The 14,533-nt window shown below is 29.5% G+C and overlaps 1 long non-coding RNA gene across 1 annotated transcript; it reads left to right on the plus strand.

Moving 5' to 3' along the window:
* Positions 1-8,319: 8,319 nt before the first annotated feature.
* Positions 8,320-11,077, plus strand: LOC129892261 (uncharacterized). Its single transcript, XR_008767287.1, has 3 exons — positions 8,320-8,614; positions 9,502-9,552; positions 10,843-11,077. It is a non-coding gene; the product is annotated as an uncharacterized LOC129892261 (long non-coding RNA).
* The last annotated feature ends 3,456 nt before the right edge of the window (positions 11,078-14,533 follow it).

Raw genomic sequence — 14,533 nt, forward strand, 5'->3', positions numbered from 1 at the left:
TTTTTAAAATTATTTTTTATTCTAAAACTCTAAAGAACAATTATGAAAAAAGAAATTAACAAGCACAATCGTAATTACAACCACAACAATTCTCTAGATCGTATACTCATTTTTTTGAATATTATTAAATTTGAAAACGCTTACCAGATTACTAAATTATTTTTGTGATTTTTAAAATTATTGTGTTATGTATTGTATTGTTATTTTGTATTTAAATTATTATGCTATGTATTGTATTTTTAAATTAAAATTTTCATCCTATCATTTAAACTTTGTGCGTTTTTTCATAGTGAAAAATTAATAACAATATCAAATAATATATTTTTCTAAAATGTTATATTATATTTAGAAAGATGTGAATATTAGAAATTTAATTAATAACCTTATATGAAAAATAATATGTTAATTGCAAAATAATTAAAATAATAATATAATATTTAAAATGTGAAATAGAGAGTATGATGGAGAACTACTATTCAACTCTTTGTAATTGGAGAGTAGAAGGTGAATTGGAGAGTGATTGAAAAAAAATCATTCTCTATTTTACTCTCTTAATATAGAGAGTGGAGAATAATATAGAGAGGGGTTGAAGATGGTTTTATTGTAGTTCGATGAATCCATCTAAAAGCCTAGTAAAAATTTATAAATGTACTAAGGTCCCTGATTTAGAAACAATTTTTTTTGTTTTACCGTATTGAAGAATGAAGTCCGATGAATTTGGATTCACCATTGCAAGATCTTTTTTTTTTAAGAATGGTGCTCCCAATAAAATTTATTTCATACCCACAGCTCAAATCTTAAACATTTAATTGAGAATACAAGAATTTCAATCATCCAACCACAAATCATGTTGGTAATCAAGTTAGGTAAAGATTCATATATTAATCTAAAGCTTATTTATGATTGAATATTTAATGAAATGTAGTAAAAAGAGTAGATATGTGTTTAGTTTCTTAAGGAAATAAGTTTGTTTAATATTAATATATTTAGTTTAGTTATTTTAAGCTGTTATTAATATTTAATTAATTATTTATATTTTATCTGGTATAAAATAATTTAGAATTCCGCCCTACTTGTGCCAGTATTATTTCTATATAAACAAAAAAATGCTAAGCAACATGGATATAATGATAATGGATATTACATGAAGATTAAATATCTTTATCAACCCAACCAATCCAACTATCCTAAAATGGTTACATTAAATTAAACAGATGAATAAACATACAAAATGTTTTCTGTGCATTCATTGTTTAATACTTTGCTTTATCAATCATTTACTAGATTAATTGTCTAACACTTTTTTATTAACTAGGTTAATTGCTCACCATTAATTTTAACACTTTTAATTGAGCATACAATTATTATTTTTTGATAAAATTAATTGGAGTATAATAAAAGTATTTACTTATCAATTATTTTTAGTTTAATTAATTAAATGAACTCTAAGATACTTAGTATGATATATGGCGCACTTAGTATGATATAGGGCGTATTTAAGGGAAATAAAAATTCAAAAACGAAAGCAATTAAATCTTAATTATGGAACAGTATGTGACATTATCATATATTAAGTTAATACCATTTCAAAATAAGGATAAATTTACAAATCTATTTTAATAACAACTAGAATATGTTAAACCTTAATTATAAATGAAAAATAAATATGTTTTATTTCACATAATTTCGAAATAAAATTATTATTATTTTCAAAAAATGAACAAACAATAAAATAGATGGATTCCTATGGTCGTACTTGTTGGCACGTCAACATTCTCCAGACGCTCTACAGAAAAGTGCTTCAAATATTTTTTAAAATAACAACACAATTATATAAATAAAAAGGACAAAAACAAATAGTCAAGTAGCTGTAAATTATAATAATAAATAATATTACTCGATTTACGAGATGAGAAAATGACGTGGCGCTGCATGTTCTCACGAAATTCATCTAGACGCCGCATGATGCCACTCTACTACTAGCAGTAGGGCTGTTCAAAACCGTCCGCTACCGATAACCCAACCGCAAAATTGGCTTATTGGCTTATTGGTATTGAGTTATCGGATTAACGGGTGGGGAATGGATTTAAATTTTATAATTAACGGCTTATCGGTGTGGGGAACGGATTACTCAATTTTGTTATTGGGTAAACCGTTAACCCGTTAAGAATTTATTATATTTTACTATATTTTTATCCCTAAACATATAAAATATGTATGATAATTATAATTTATAAATCTAAACTAAGCCTCAATAGGCCAAGCCCATTTAATTAAACAGGCCAAGCCCATTTCTAAGATTTGTGTTTATCTAGATATTCTGGATTATATTTGTTATAATTTAATTTTATTATTTTTGTCCAAGTCTATTTTCAGTGACTAGTTTACTAATTTTTTTTAATCCTCAAATAAGTTATGCATTGCTAAATTGTCTTTATTCTTTTATTATTGGTTTCTCACTGATCTTGTCCTCCATTATTTCATGATATTATTTTCTATCATTTTATCTTCTAAAAATCACGTGTTGGTGATCTATTTAGATTAGCTTTTGTTTCTGCATTTAAGATATATGAATATATGTGATGTTTTTTTTTAACAACGTTGGATTTGTATTGCTGCTCCACTTGGTTCACAGTTAATTTTCCTTAATTTATTTGAATTGATTTCATTCACTGTTTAAGAATTTGTTGGCAACCCTTGTGTATGTCATTTTCATTTGACTATTTTTTGTTGTTTGTCTTTCCTTTACATGTTACTATACCACCGATACACCGCCCGATAACCGTCCGATAATTGCTAATCCGATACCGAACCAACCGATATCTTATAGGTTGGCTAGTGGATTAGTACTTTTAAAAGCCGATAACCGTTAAGTCAAACCGTTAAGTATAATAATCCGTCCGATCCGCCCGATAAGCACCCCTAACTAGCAGTTTTTATCACATAAAGCACGTTAACCAATTAAAATATTTTATCTATTTTAATTAGAAAATAATTATCAAATATATCTTTATGCAATTGAAAATAGTTTAAATATATCATTTATTATATTTTTGGGCTAAATATATTCTTCATGTTATACTTTCCGTTCAAATACACTCCTCTTATTATGCTTTGGTACAAAATCGTCCTTAAAGTTTAACGAAAGAACACTTGAAAAACTCAAAATTAAATAACTCATTCTCAATTTTAAATATTTATTTTTTTTAGGAATAATTAAAATTTTCAAGTACTAATTTGAAGATTTTTTTCCTTAGAAATGACAATATAGAATGCGTTGCATAATTTTAAGTATTAATACTCTCCTAGCAAGAAAATGGATGTACGTCTAACGCGCAACGGCTTTCGATCACGAATGCTACAAGTGTGGGAGCGATCCATGAAATTTTTAAGTACTAATTTAAGTCTTTTTTCTTACAAAATGATAAGATAGAAAATGTTGTAAAATTTTTAAAAACTTAGTCACATCTCTTATTAATGTAACTATATTGATAAGATATAAAATATATTGATAAGATATATTGATAAGATAGAATTTCAATATTTTGAATGAAACTTCATAAATTTTGACATACTAGTAGTGTATAATCATCATAGTAATCAAACAGTCATGATAATCGAAAATGTAAACTCCCGTTGAACTTAACTTTTTTTTACCGAAATGACACATCTCACCTTTTTAATTTTAAAAATATAAATAACTTTTGAGGAAAAAAATAAATAAAGATTTAGGGTTATATTTAAAATTGGGAATGAGTTATTTAATTTTGAGTTTTTCAAGTGTTCTTCCGTTAAAATTAAGGGCGAATTTGTACGAAATTATAATGAGAGAAGTATATTTGAACCGAAAGTATAACATGAGGGGTATATTTAGCCCGAAGTATAATGAGGGGTATATTTAGCCCGAAGTATAATGAGGGGTATATTTAAACTATTTTTAATAGTACAAGGGTATATTTAACCCTTTTCGAATTATATATATTAATTTTATCTATATTTTTAAATAATTACGTATCTTATTATTAATTAAGAGTTTCCTACCACTTGTTGAAAATACACCTAAATATATGTATTTTTGCTACCAAATACACTAAAAATAGAGAGAGACAAGCTAGATAATCATGTATTTCAAATACATTTGAAGCACACTAGATACACACTATATCCATATATCTATATGAATCTGGCGTGATTCATATGCATGTGAGTTACTACATACATAGGAAACAATAATTTGTCTATGTATCTCAAATACATGTGAATCCACTTAGAGTGTATCTAAAATAAATTACACCCAATTTGACCTCATATATCCCGAGATATATGTATCTTGACATATTTGGGCACATCAAAATCTAGTAAGATTCGTAATATTGCAAACTAGAGTGCATCTAAGTAATTAGCTCCTAAACTAGCGGATTTTTTTGGGTTTCCCTTTTAATGATACCTCATTCATTTGTTTTAATTATTTTGGAAGCATATTTAGAATTTTGAGAGAATGAATGTTATTTATGAGAAAAGATGAATTAGAGATATAAATTTAATTGATTTGGCATTTAGATTCTTGTCACTAGAACCGTTAAAATTTTAAAATTATAATTCTAAACTTAATATATATTTCATGTCCAAAGCATTGAAATTGGTTGAACTCATTGATTGTATGATTTATTATATTAGGTTTAATATACACGTTTGGTTTAATTGTACTAAATATTATAATGCTATAATAATTTAACTTTTTCAAAATGATAGACTTGAAAATTTTATCAAATAATAGAAAAAAATTTAATTAATTAAAACGTAAAAAAATGTTATCAATAACCACTTAGATAGATATTATCCAATTTTTGTAAATAAATAATAATATAAAATTTAAATTTCAAGCCTCACTTAGAAATGTGCACCTTATAATTATCATTGAATTATATGATACTTCGAGTATGGATTCACATTTCACATCTATATTTAAGTTTTCTTTGAAAAAAATATAATGTCACACTACTATATGTGATCTCGAGAGGGGAGCATGTGTTCACGTGAACCCAGAAAACCCATGGATTCACCATATTAATTGATGAATAGAAGGAACATGAGTTCACGTGAATCCATAAAACCCTTGGATTCGCCATATTAATTGGTGAATAGCTAAGTCTTGATAAATAATTTGATGAATAAGTAATTAATGTTAAGAATAAAATAGAAAAATATAATTTTTTTGATATGTTAAAAGTGACGAGTAAAGAGTAAGAATATATTTTTAAAATAATGGACAAATAAAAACAAACCGAGGAAGTAATAAATAAATTCAAAAATAAATAAGAAAAAAAAAACCAAATTTATAAATCGCATTTTTCTCCTTTCTTTTGAGATCGTAATAATTAGGGTAGGTATTAAATAAGCAATAATCAAACAATTATAGAAAAATCAAAGAGGAGGGCTCCACAATTGGTCCTTTGACCTATATTTTTCTTTTTTTCATAATCATGTTTACTCAATCCAAAACAGTATCAACCGACAAATCTAAACTAGTGTGCCCAATTGCCCATAGATTAAGCAATAATCTCGATTTGGCTTGTTTTTCTGTATTGGAAAAATATCTAGTTTTAAAAGTTTAGCCATTTTATAGTTATATAAAATAATATTTGTTGGTAGTACTATAAAGAAATAAATATTATGCTTAACTCAACTCAAAAAAATTTCTTACGATGAAAAAATTATCCAAAATCATATAAGGAAATTAAATAACTCATAACTCACTGACATAGGACTTCAACACCCCGACACGTTTGGGATCCATTTCTTTACAAATACAGATAGGAGTGTAAAATGGGCGGGTTGGATTGAAATTGAAAATATTAAAATGGGTTGAAATAAAAATCGGGTTGGGTCATGACCTGACCAGTTTGACCCGTTTAATGTCAATAATATTAACATATTATTATTTACCTTTTATAACCACAATTTGAATTTCAACCCCAAAAAATAAAAATAAAAATTTACAAATCGATAGATTAATCCTAAAAGAGATAAAATAGATAGTAATTCATACCTTTAGTTGTAATGACCCATTAGATCATTTTGAGTACGATAGTTTTTTATTTCATAAAAGACTCAATTCATAATTTTTTAGATGGAATTTTGGACTATTCGATAACTACGATTAAGTAATTAAAGGGTGATTTTAGATAATTAATTTAGTTGGTGGGCTAAAGTGTTAATTTAGTTAATAACTTATACTACTTAGCCTATATATTAGATAAGTTGGTGAAATTAGTATTGCCCTAGAACGTGACAAATTGCAGCCTCGCCAACGGAAATACAACTTTCAGGTAATGGCTAAACTTCTTCCCTTTGTACATGCTAGTTGCTAAGATATGATTACTATTAGGTGAAAATGAATTGAGCATTAAGAAAGGAGGTTCTGCAACTTGGTTGCATGGTGCGTGGCCACTGTTGCTAATAGTTATCTTGCCTTTTAGTTATTTTTAGTTAATTATCACATTATAATTCAAGTTTTGATATATTGAGTTAGGTAATTAAATAATAAGTGTATTATATTATAGGAATATCATTGAATTTATGTTATTTGGAGGAATTGAGATTTAACCCTAGTGTCATGACCCGCTACTTGATCATGAAGATGGAGGAAAGATCTAGAGTCTTGGAGAGGTTAATAGAAGATTCTAGAATGTCCTAGAGAATTCTTGAAGAAGGTAGAAGAACCTAGAGTCTTGGAGAGGTTAGTGGAAGACTCTAGAATGTCCTAGAAAATTCTTGAAGAAGGTAGAAGAACCTAGAGTCTTGGAGAGGTTAGTGGAAGACTCTAGATTGTCCTAGAGAATTCTTGAAGAAGGTAGAAGAACCTAGAGTCTTGGAGAGGTTAGTGGAAGACTCTAGATTCTTGTAGAAGCTTGTAGAGAAGTCTTGAAAGACTTGAAATTCTCTAGAGTGTGTGGAGAGTTCTAGAGTAGGGACTTCTTTGTAAATATGGAAGGACTTGTATAGTAAATTTTATTTACACTTAGGCCCCTTAGGAGTAGTATAAATAGAGGGGGCATTCATTTGTAGAAGATCATCAAGCAAACAAGCATTCTTCCAAAGCAATACAAAAGCCTTCTTCATAAAAGCTCTCTTGTCTTTCTTACAACCTAGCGTTCCCTTAGCGATCTAGTCATAAAGGCTTACTTGAGTTTGCAAGATCGTGAAAAATTCGTGAGTAAGTTATCAAGTGCCGCACGGAAGTCTTAGTGTGAAGTCTAAGTCCGTGACACTAGGCTTGAATTTAAGAAATATGGGAGTTGACATGTTAAGTGGCATCAAGATTAGGAACGTGTTTATAGAATTGGGTGAGTTATAGGGCTAGGTTAAACATATATATAATATTGGTGTTTACGGATAAGTTTACTTATAAATATTATATATTTGATAGACTGAGATTGGTCTGAGGCATTGAAGAAGGGGAAAGACATTGGTGGATTAACTTGTTTTACTTCGGTTCTTCGATTGAGGTAGGTTATGGTTTTTATTCTATATCATAGATAGACTTTTAATAGTGATTGATATTCATTGAGTAACGTGTGAAGTATACTATGCATTTAATTGTTGTGGTTTGGAAGGTTGATATGTTGTTGTGATTGGTCTGAAATTCCGAGATCATGAAATTCATAATCTTGAACTTGCCCTATCAAAAATGGTGTCTTGAATAAAGAAGGCTTGATGAAATATTGTTAATGAAATGGAATGTAATCATGAAGAATGATAAATTAATTATATTTGGATCGGGTGTCACATTTCGACACGGTATATTTGGATCGGGTGTGACATTTCGACACAATATATTTGAATCGGGTGTCACGTTCCGACACGGTATATTTGGATCGGGTGTCACATTCCAGCACGGTAATATTAAAGGAAAACAAATTAAAATGACTTAATACTACCCAATCTCCAATAACTCATTTTCCAAAAGAGTGTGATATGGAGACTTGAGTCCTCATGTGTGATCTTAATATTGTTGATTGGTTATGAAATTGTTCATTGTGTTGTCACTTGATCTTGATCTTGTTGGTGTTATAACCCGTATTTTTCACATTAGGACAATTTGGGGATAATGGTAATAAGTCAAGGGCAAGGCTATGTTTGACCTTGTTGGATACAAAATTCTTATGACTAAATTGAGATGTGGAAATATTGGAATTTTGTAAGGGCAAAATTAGAATTTCCCATGTGAAAATACTATAAAAGGTTAAGGGCAAAATTAGAATTTCCCATGTGGAAATACTATAAAAGGTTGAGGGCAAAGTTGGAATTTCAACTTGGAAATATTAGAAAAGATTTGGGGCAAAGTTGGAATTTCTCATGAAGGCCTTTAAATCATCAACTCTTAGAACTTTCAAGATAATTCAAGAAAGAAGAAAAAAAAACAAAGGAAAAGAAAATAAGGGGAAAATCGATCAAGGAAAAAAAATAGGGAGAAAATTGAAATCTAGCTCCAAAAATTATTTTCTCCTAGTATTCCTACTAAGTCAAGGGTGCTCTACAACATGGTGTAGTTGTTTTGGAAGTTTGGAGACTTGTTTAGTTGATTTGGAGAATTGGGGAAGTGAAAGAAAAGGTAAGAATTAATCTAATTTCTTTGTGTTATGAAGTTTGTTGATGTTGTAGTATGTGGAGGTGTGTGGAATTTATGGAAATATGAAAGTTTATATGGTAATATGGTGCCATGTATACATGTTTTTATATGAGTAAGATTTATTCAATTTTTGTGTAGTATTTTTGTGTAGTATTTGTAAAGTAGTTATGATAGTTATTTGATGTTGAAAATGGAAGTTGGATGAAATTTATTGAAGTTGGAAATATGGGTTAGGTGATGTAATTGGAAAAAAATTAAGTTTGTATAATTTGTTAGTTGTGGTTATGATTTTGGGGATATATATGAAGTTTAAATGGTGTAAGTTGGTATTAAACTAGTTTGTAGGAATTATGTAATTTGAGTATGATATTATAAGAATATGGAGGTAAATTATTAAAAGTATGGAGTGTTGTTGTTGGTTGTGAAGTTGAAAGAAGGAAATGAATTTGATTATGAAGTTGGAGGAAGAAAATGAATTATAATATTTTTGTTGTATTTATGGAATTTTTGAGTGAAATATGGAATTGATAAAAATTGGATAGCTTACTTGAAATATTTTTCACTTATGTTGGAATGAGTTGAAATTAATTATGGATATGAGATATTCATATTTATTTGGAAATGCAAAGTTTGGTTGAAAATTGTTGCACTAATTGGAAAATTACACCAATTTATGTTATGGTGTGTGAAATTGATTATGGATGGAATTAGTGTTGTTGTTGGCTTGGTTGTTAATATTGTGGCCGAGTTGTAATCTCGGGGTGTCATATATATAGGGGAGATGCTGCCGATTTTTTGTAGACAAGTATTGGAAAAATTGAATTCTTAAAGTCTTATGAATAGTAATTGGTAAATGTGACCAATTGTAGATTTTGGAGGAAACGGAAATTGAACTTGAACAACCGTAAAAGGCCAAAAAGGTATGTAAAGCTTTACATTTTCTTCTCTTGGCATGTCCTAGATGTAATAGGAGTGAATACGAACCTCGGGGATCACTCTACTCTTCGAAATCGACGCTCGAAAATTTCCTTTTTCTATTCAATAGAATTGAATTAGGTAATTATGAATAGTTTTGGAAAAATTGTCTAAACTTTTAAATTTTGCACAAATGAATTCCGAATACCTTAAAACTCTTCTAAATAATGTTATGAAGTCTAACGCACGTGATTTGTATACGCCACTTCATTTGATCGAGGTGGGCCCTACTATTCCGAATTTTTCTTCGTTATTCCGTTTGAATTACGGTAGGTAGAATTTGAAAGAAACTCTTTGCTATGCTTTTAGATTTTGCACAAATGAATTCCGAATACCTTAAAACTCTTCTAAATAATGTTATGAAGTCTAACGCACGTGATTTGTATACGCCACTTCATTTGATCGAGGTGGGCCCTACTATTCTGAATTTTTCTTCGTTATTCCGTTTGAATTACGGTAGGTAGAATTTGAAAGAAACTCTTCCTAATATTATATGAATAATTATTCCATTAATTCCCATAATATATTTGGAAGTACGGAGATAATTCGGAAAATACTATTTTTACGTAGACTATTGTGATATTGGAAGTACTTGTACTATTATTATTATTCAAGTTTCCTTTTATGATTTGTTATCGAAATTATGCCATCGAGTCTGTATAAATGTTTTGTAATTTAAATTGCATTTAGTTTCTCACTACTCCACTCGTGGATGCCTCAATGCTTCTTTCACTGAGCCTGGGCCAGGATATGTTTTCGTGCGTATTTCTCTGCATTGTTCGCCGTATCCCGACGTGAGGGGGCAGGTATGACATGTACATGGGGTGGTAAATGTTATGCCACGGAGTTATGCTGTGCCATGTACATATATGTTTGTGATATGATATAATTTGATATGGCCATCTGATATGATATGATTTGATATGGCCATCTGATATGATATGATTTGTTACGGAGATATTCCCTACTCTGGTGTTATGCTGTGCCGTGGTGCCGATTATGGGAGGGCAACCACACTTTGTTCACCGAGTCCATAATGGGGTCGGATATGGCATATGTCTGTGCATATATGGTTTGGGATTTTGATAAGCATTTTGAAATTCTAAACGTTGATTTCATGTTTTGCATATACTATTCAGATTAGGATTTTATATATTACACTGCATGCTTTACATATTCGATACATTTTTCGTACTGACCCCCTTTCTTCGGGGGGGCTGCGTTACATGCCGCAGGTACCGAAGTTCGATTTGCTGATCCATCTGTTTAGGATATTTGCTGCGTCGTTGACAGTGCTTCCTTGTTCGGAGCTTGTATTTTGGTACTGACTTTATCTCTGTATATTTGGATATTTTGGTCAGGGGTACGACGGGGCCCTGTCCCGTCATATGACTATGCTATCATCTGTAGAGGTGTGTAGACAGATTTATGTTGTGGGTTTTGTATATATAGTTTGGGTTTTGTGTGTTTTGTGACGGTCTATCAGCCCTCGTGCCTATATCTACTTTTATGATATATTTAGAAATTTCTTCTAGTCACTACCTTTGTTTATTCGGTTAAAAGGCTAATTTGGGATAAGGGTACGTTTGGGTGCTCAATTCGGGCATCAGTCACTGCCTACGGGGTTGGGTCGTGACAGTTGGTTGCCACCTGTTAAGTGCTACAATTGATTTCCCGCTATTACTTATTGCATATTGATTCCTATTTTGAGTCGGCCGATGATACCTACTCAGTACATGTTGTCCTGTACTGACCCCTACTTGTATTTTTTCTTATTTTATTTTGTGGGGTGCAGCGAGTGTTCCACCGACTTCGACTCGACCTCAGCTCTAGTCAGTCTCCAGTTCATAAGATTTCAGGGTGAGCTATCCTTCTAGCTGGTGATGGAATCTCTTGTCATGGCATGGTGTCCTTAGTTTTCGGATACGTTATGTTATTTATTTATTTGGTGTTTGATAATTTGAGACTTAGTTTTAGAATTTAGATGTCCTTCATGTGATGATTTTCAGGTTTTGGGAAAAAACGTATTTATTTGAGCTTCCGCGTTATTGTTATATTTATTAGTTGGGGTTTGTATCGTTGGTTCTCCTACCTAGGAGGTTAAGTGTGGGTGTCACTCATGACCCATTTTGGATCGTGACATTAGTATGAGAGTATACATTACACCATTGCAAATAAAGAGCCTTAAAACCGATTGAAATTGGAGATTAAGTTGGGCTCAATTGAAGAATCTTTTAAAATGGGTTAAGGCTTGAATGGTTGAGATTGAACTCAATACAAATTATTTTAAACTCAACCCATAAAAATTTGAACGAATTGAATAAGTTACCTATATTTAAGCTCATTTTGACACCCCTAAATACAAGTTCACATAAGCAGGTTGTATTGGAGTTTAGTAGCAAAGCCAATGAATGAAACGAGATTCTATTAACTCACATTATTTTTGAAGTATAATACCATATTTTAATAACAATTGTTAATAACTTAATTATTAGCTATTATAATTAGTTACAAACCGGGACGGATCTATGTTAATTCGAGGGGGTGCCACACCACCCCGTGGTCTAAGTTGAAAATTTATATATATATTTATAAGAAAGTATAAATATTAAATGTGACAACCTTAGAAATAATGAGCTTTGTGGTGCTAGTTATTCTTTGTTTTCAACACATTCTCTTTTAGGTAGCTAAGAAGTTATTCAATCCATATATGGCCTTTTTTATTAATAAAAATAAAATTTTGGATCGAATCTTGTTTGTTTTAATTTGAGTTGACACAAAATTTTAAAAAAATAAAAGAAGATTTTTGAATTTTGTAGTTTTAAATTAAAAATATATTTAATGTACCAAAATATCTTTTAATTTTGTGCTCTTAAATATGCGATATAAAAATTCAAATTTAAGGAGTTGATAATAAGGGAAAGATGCATGTTTTCTTTAAAACAGACTAATTAACAGAAAATCGAGATAAACAAATTAAAATAGAGGGAGTTGACATTAACATTCAATAAGTTGTAATCTTCGACCTATTTCAATCGATGTTAATGTGTATAATTAAAGAAGAAAATATATATTTATGTGATTAATTTATCTACGTAATGAATAGGCTTTTCCAGAATGTGAGGGGTCGTTTGGTAGTTAGTTTGAAGATGTAGTATTAAATTCTTGTTAAGTAATACCACGTTTGGTAGCTGGTTAAGAGATAAATTATTCATATATAAAATTAATATGATTTTTAATTAGTAATTCAAAAACTGACATAACTAATATACGTATAAATTACGAAAGAATCTATATGTTATTTTATGCAGAAGAGAATGTGAAATAAATTATACCTGAATAACTACTCCATACATAATTTAGATTTGTTTAAAATAAAACTTAAATCGCTTGGTAACTTATAATCTTTATATTACTAATACTCACATAAATGAATGTCTAAATAAAATTCACAAAACAAATTTAAGAGTAATCACAAAAGAGAGAAAAACTTTTTAACATTTAGATTTTCTTTTATATATATAAAAACCTTATAAAATTATAGAATTTTGCTGTCTGTTTCTTTCTATTGTATTTTTTTTTTCTTCTGAGTCATAATCTTAGAAATCTTTTTCCAGTTGAATTATAACAAGTTCAATACGTAACACATTGAAAATGAAAGAAAAATAATCCAAAAATAGTGAGAATTTGAAAACTTATATATTTCTGTCTATACTAGGTGAGGAAAAATCCAGGTAAAAGAAGAGTAATTGTATATTTTACAGTCATTAATTAATAAATAATCATATTAATCTTTCTAATGTCTTCTCATTTTCCATCAATTAATTAATATATCTAATATATCCAATGCTAATTAATTCTATTTGGATTAACAATCTAAGTGTTAAACTTCAATATCTATTTTTGTAACTCTCTTTGGATATGCTTGGATTATTATAAAAAAGGGAACAACAAATTCTTCATGTAACACCTTCAATTTAATTAAAACAATAGAAACATGAGGATCAAATTTCAGAGTCAGGTGGCAATTTTTTTCTTATAAATCATCTCATATTTGAAATCTAATAGCTCGATTAATTTAAATTTATGTTGCATATGTCTCGTTAAAGAAAAGTGTTCCATATAAATTTTTTGAGATGTAAAAAATCAATGACTTTACAACACATTGAGAATCGATGTGAGCAACTCGTCGAGGATTGCGAGAACGTTTGAATCAGGAAAAGATGATGGTTTGACTTTTAATTCCTTAAAGGTTAAGTTGACTTGCTTTTTTACTCCAAAGCAACTCTACTCGAATATTATTCATTATGATATTTTTTTTTCAAATAAGTATAAGCTTTTTCTCTCTTTTATAACGTACACCACATTTATTTACGTGTACTTAGAATTTCTAATCAAGAATATTAAAGAAATCTCAATTATCTATCACGTCGTTCCATATTATGTCATGTGATAAATCACACTGACACTAATTCGACAAAGTTATTTTAAATACTATCCAAATAGACCTCAGAAATTAATTCAAAGATGTTGAATACTAAAAAAAATATGTCTCACTCATTTTTATTTTTATTTTGCTCTTTTCACACCAATAAGAGAAAAGATTTTTTTTTAAAAAAAATTCAACTAGACAATAGTGGTCTAGATGTGTGTGACACATTTGCTGGCACTTTGAGATTGTAATAATTAGGGTAGGTATTAATTAAGCAATAATCAAACAATTATAGAAAAATCAAAGAGGAGGACTCAACAATTGGTCCTTTTACCCATATTTTCAATTTTTCATAATCATTTTTACTCAATCCAAAACAGTGACAGCCGACAAATCTGAGCTAGTCCTTTTCATGTATTTCTCTATATTTACGCTATTATAAAAGCACGATTCAAGAGTGTTAAATATTTGTGTCATATCTAAATTCATTCAGA

This window comes from Solanum dulcamara, chromosome 6, assembly GCF_947179165.1.
Source record: "Solanum dulcamara chromosome 6, daSolDulc1.2, whole genome shotgun sequence".
Classification (NCBI taxonomy): domain Eukaryota; kingdom Viridiplantae; phylum Streptophyta; class Magnoliopsida; order Solanales; family Solanaceae; genus Solanum; species Solanum dulcamara.